The sequence below is a fragment of the Dinoponera quadriceps genome, unplaced genomic scaffold, assembly GCF_001313825.1.
Source record: "Dinoponera quadriceps isolate SergipeBrazil2010 unplaced genomic scaffold, ASM131382v1 scaffold3, whole genome shotgun sequence".
NCBI lineage: Eukaryota > Metazoa > Arthropoda > Insecta > Hymenoptera > Formicidae > Dinoponera > Dinoponera quadriceps.
In genome coordinates this window covers 1,123,824-1,129,860 of record NW_014554293.1, presented here as the reverse complement: position 1 = coordinate 1,129,860, position 6,037 = coordinate 1,123,824, and positions in this window count along the sequence as shown.

Below are 6,037 nucleotides of genomic sequence, written 5' to 3'. Positions count from 1 at the left end.
GGATATGTGAAAGAAAACGCGCGAAAAATCTCGTAAGCCTAACATATTACTCTGTCAGGATTAACTAATTTCATTTGACCGCACGGGAAAAATGTTAACTTGAATTTGTCCGGCAATAAACAAACCGAGCGCGTTACAGTTAAAGAAAGCGGAACTTTCGGTCAAAAGAACCGGATTCGGTTCATAGTGCCCTCACGAGGGAAATTCGGAGGGAAACGCGTCTTCCGACGTTCCGAGCGGACTCGACCGAGCGGTACACGCGGACAAGCGATCGTTCGTGTCTCATCCTCGCTTGAAATATTATTTCTATCGACAACCGGCAATTTCCTCGAAATAAATCCCCGTCGTTCTTCCGATCAGGCCTCGACTTGACGGTCGCCGACTCGGCTGCCGATGTTTCGAAATTCGCCGTTCAAGTGGACACAATTCGAATAAAAGTAACCCACGTCGGCGACGCGAGCTGTACACATGTGAAAATCGGACGAAAATACGGGAGCCCGGTGATTCTATCGACGGAGGATCTCACACTGACTGGCGAGTCCGCGGGGAGGAGGGAAGAAATGCGCGAGGTAACGCGCTCCTCTCGCGCGAAATTCCGAAGCAATTGCGAGCGGGAATCCGCTATAAATATACGTAAGTGCATTACCGCACAGCGAGGGGGGGGNGGGGGGGGGGGGGAGGCGAAGGAACGCGAGCATAAATATGAATAATGTATCTGCCCGGCTGCTTAAAACTATACGCCAAAACTGCACCGTGCTTCATCTCGAGGACCACAATGGACCGCGAGAACGGCCACGACACGCGGCCGTTCGCCGCGTAATGATATTCCGGATTCCCGTTGTGCTCCGCAACGGACGTTCCATATAGACGAACAGCGGCGCTTCTGATCCCGACGAAACTTGACCTGTATGTTAAGCAGACACGGACAGAATAAATCCGCGGAATCGCCGCGCGACATTCGTAGCGGCTGCGACAACCGCCCGCCGTACATCCGGCGACATGTGTGTCGTGCTATTTCCTAGATTAGAAATTACACGATTTTCAGTCTTATACGTGTACACATCAGGTCGAGATGGTAATGAAATTTTCCAGCAAATATTTACCGAAGAATATTGGAGTAATCATTTTACTTTTGGATCGGGTAAATATATACTCGAATTATAGCTCTTTCTTCTCAGGCGTCATTTTGTTGTCCACAACGACTGAGATATGATAATTTTGTTATGCACTTTTCAACATCATGACTCAATAAAATCTTTTTTCGATGAACCGAGTTATAACAAGTAGCTGCAAATTATGTAGAGTTCTTTTAGTTAAATCAATCATTGAGGTTAATCTTTTGCAACCTGATCTTTTTTCCTCACTCATATTCTCTCATTTTTTGACTCGCCTGCTTCAAATGTCGCCAAACGAAGAAAATGGCGGACATTCGATATGTCGAATTTAAATTTAAGCTTCTCTATTTATATCTAGATTCTAGTACACGTAAGGTTGAAAATCATGTAATTTCCCGTCCGCGGAATGATATAGCATACGTGTCGCCGACTATATGTGTATTTTTGCAGGTAGCTCACCGTGGATATATTAAAGTCCGCATAACTGAAATTTTCGCTGAACACCCGCGCACAACCGGACGATGTTCCTCGCCGAAGTTCATGTATACTCTGCGTTCTCTTCGCTTTGAACAACTCCGAACAAACCTAAAAAGAGGAGCGCGACGCTACATGTGTATATACGCGCGTTTGTCGCATATTCGTTGTCCTCGTCGCGATGTAACGTCGCTAATTAACCCCTTGGAGTGACGTCTCCCAGACGTCACGCTTTCGTGAGCGCACATCGCTGACCACAAGCCTATTTGATCTCTCTTTCTCTCTCTCTCTTATTATCTCGTAACAACAAAATGTTTAAAAAGAAAATTCTGTACATATAAAAAAGGACTGCTGAAATGCAATAAAAAGGTAAATTATTTGTTTTTTACCTTCTTAACTCAAGTTATATTTCTATCAATTTATGTATGTTTTAATAGCTTGTGATAAATATTTATTTGAGCACAGTAATACCTTAATTTGTAAATAAGTCTCTGAATGTAAGCATAAAATGGTTCCAAATTTAAGAGAGTCTTCACAAGAATTATATAATACTCTTCTTTTCCACGGAAGAGAGGAATTTAATGGTTTCAAATTTTAATTTTCCTGTCCGGTGAATATTTCCTAAAAATAAATTCTGACATTCTTGGTATTATGAATTCAATACTTATCGCTATTGTGTTAAATATAAATAAATATCTTACACGAAAGGAATATACACATCATAGTCAATGATATTTCCACTTCTAGTAAATATTTGCCAAAGAATATCGGAGTAATGATTTTATACTTAGATCATGCAAGTATTACTTGAATAGTAGCATTTTTTTTTTCACTGTGGGATCGTGCCGAAAACATATGCGTGAATCGAGTTACAACGAATAATACTTCCGTTCTTTCCGAGCGTAAACTTAAATGGATGCGTTCTACGAGCCCGCCCATTAAATGCCAAGGGATTAGAAAGGAGAAGGAAACAACACGCAACTACATCGAAGAGACGCGATTAATAGCGAAATAGCTGTTCTCGTGCGACAACGATGGCGTGCGTGTACACGCACACACATACACTCGCCCATATACGCAGGCCAATCTCTCCTCGATATATAAATGAGCTTGAAACTTTAATTTCCCTTCTCAAGGCGCATTGTTAGCAAGTTCTACCGCGCGGTAATTGCTCCCTTGTTTCGGCACGTTGATCAATATAAAGTTGCCCGCTGCCCTTACTTTGCGAGATCCTAAATAGTGTATGAATACCGCTCCGTCTCAATGAAGCAACTTCCACCGACGACTCGCTTCTAATTAACTGGAATTTATTATTCGTGACACTAATCTTTCCCTCCCCCCCTTTCTCTCTCTCTCTCTCTCCTTCTTTCTGTTCTACGGGAAAAGACGCCGTAATGGTTCTTTATATGCTCACGTCGCAATTAATTCTACCGAGATACCGACGTGGATTTATACCTTCTTCCAGCCCCGCGTCCGCGTAGCTATCCTGCGGCACTGCTTCTTCTTCTTCTTCTCCCTCCTCTTCTTCTCTCTTGCCCGCTCACTCACCGGATTTTCTAACTTAAAGCTAAAGCTGGATTCGCAAGTGCGCGCGCGCGCGCGCAGACGCTATCCCAAGGTGAATTAAACGCTTTCCGATTTCCCATCGTTCCTCGCGAATTAATGTCCGAGACGATGCTCGCGCGCGATATTAACCGCGGAACGTCAAGATGAACGATCGGATGGGATTTCCTCCCGTTCTCTTTGTCAGCCGGCCTATTCAATGGCAACGATTCGCGGAAATAAGTCAAATCGAGGTTTTCTCTGCCGGTATAACGGCAAAATTCGTGTAACCGGCGCGACCTATCGAATTCGACGATCTTTGTGTAAATGTGTGCGTGCACGCGAACGAAAGCATATTTTGCCCAGCCAGAGAAACTTTTGCTTTCTCGATGTGCTCATTGTTCCACCCCGCGTCGTTTTCATCGTCACACGCCCCCGCGCGTTTCTTCTCGCACCGCTGTTTACTTGACCGTCGCGACTTTTGTAAAAGCAAAAACGAACAGCGTGCAGTAAACAAAAGCTCATTTCTATACACTGCAAAGAACGTCGCGCGCCGATATAGGACTTTCTGTCTTCCTTTCTCCCCTTCTTTCTGCCTTCCTTCCTTCCTACCTTCCTTCCTGCCTTCCTCCCTGCCTTCCCTCCATCCTTTCGATTAAACTTGGATTTAATCGTCCGCCCGATCAATTCCTCTCCCTTCGATTCCGCTTTCCCTCGCCTCTCCTCTGCCGTTTAAACTGCTTTGTGGATAAAAATCACCAAAGGATGAATCCACCCGAGGAAAGCCGCTTCCGACCGTTGAACGTTGACGGGGAATGCGCGCGTAGAAAATCGCGGAGGAGGAAAGAAAGGAAGAGAGGCTCGCGCGTGAACAGAAAGCGACAGGATGACAACCAACGTCGGTGCCACTCTGTGTGTGTTTTTTTTTCAATACGTTTATTATTTTTTAAACAATAATTTTAACCGTTCGTTATTTCAATCGTTTTACATACGTGGATAGTTGTGTAGAGTGTAGACGTTAGCTTACAAATAGATTAGTTTAGTTTATCCATACATAATGTGTGTATGTGTACGTGTATGCGTGTGTGTGTGTGTATGTACGTATGTGTTTTCTTTTTCTCCCGTTAGAGTAATGGCTCCTTGTAATTAGGTAATTAATATTTTACATATAGCATCTCTGCTCTTCCGCTTTCTCTCCCTCTCTCTCTCTCTCTCTCTCTCTCTCTCACATTCACACACTCTTTCCCTTCTCTTCTCTCATCACCACTCTACCTCTCTCTCTCTCTCACATTCACACACTCTTTCCCTTCTCTTCTCTCATCACCACTCTACCTCTCCATACTCATCATCAATTTCCTCGTTCTCTCTTCATATCCCTCGCCTCTAATTTCCTCCGCGCGTATCGCAGCCCTCTCGTCACTCGGAGTCCGTTCTCCCCCTGCCCCACCTCCTCCCGCTCTCTTTTAAATCCTCCGTCGGCGAGGGGAATTACGTGAGGAATTATAGACGGATTTAAGTGCCATTTGCCCGTCGAAGCGACCGCGCGAGATCGAGCAGGGGAGCTCGAAATACGTGGCGCAAGACGGCGTGTGCGTGTCGTGACGGAGCGACGGCAGGAAAACCGCGCGGGGAGGAAAAAGAAGAACCCAAACGAAGGTACGAAGGAACATGCGAGCGCATATATATCCACGAGAGCTTCCCACGGAGCCGTTTTCAGCCTCCGCGAGCCTCGTCGTTTTTTTCCCGGCCGAATGCGCGACGCACGAGCGACGATGCGGCGAGATCGCAGCGACGCGGATGCACACACTGCGTCGTGCGCGTCACTCCATCGCAACTAGAGCTACGCACGCTATTCTCGACCTTATGCGTATATGCGATAAGGCTGAAAATCGCGTAACTCTCGATCGGTGGGGAATGGAACGGTAAGAGAAATATGACGCAGCGTATGTACCCGCGCGATCGTCGGTAGAGACGCGATCGATCGAGCGGATTTCCAGCAACGCGATCGCGCCGGCAGCAATCGGCGCCGAATAAGAGGATCTCACCCGCGCAGTCGCTTGCGAGTCCTCTTGAGCCCGTTATTAAATTAATCCGGATCCTGGCAGTGCGAACGAAGATACCCTGGGCACTAAACTCGATCGTTTTACTTTCGACGAACGGGACCGGCCTGGAAACACTCGGCTGTCGCTCGTCACTTTATACGCTCGAAGCTTCGTACAGCTTCGCCGGCGGACTGCATTCACCCGTCTGCCGTTGTTACACCGTCGGCCGGAGAAGTCCGGGGCTCGAGGTCGGAGCTTTTGCGAACGTCTCACGCTTCCTCGATCTCCCGTCGAACGCAGTCGCGAGGATAACCGCGCGAACGAAGTCCTCCGCTCGACAAGATTCGCGATCGTCGTGGAGTCGCGAATCAACCTGCCAATCGTTCTGTCAATTTAATACACGCCGCGGAGAAACGACGACCGCCAACTTCACCGTCGGGGAGAGAATCGCGATGTCATATAGACTCTATCCTGATCGACCACCCTGATTAATCCTGATGATGCTACGTGAACAATGATTTTTCTCCCTCTCTCTCTCTCTCTCTCTCCCTCTCCCTCTCTCTTAAGTAACGATAATAATTCAGGCAAGACGACTTCCTCTCGGATCGACAGAGTGCTTTATGGGTCTATAAAAATCTTACAAACGCGACTCCGCGCGAATGTCAGTCGCATTTCGCGGCTCATTACTTGCAAATGCAGCTCGGCGCGCGTACGACGGCCGATGAGTGATGACGTGGCCGTCTCTCTCCCCCTCTCTCACCCTGTCTAACGCTAAGTTGAGTGTGTACAAAAGAAGCCGTAAAACTTACTATACAGTCTACCTCACACGTATCGGTAGTGATGCGCGGCGGCTCAAATTAACGC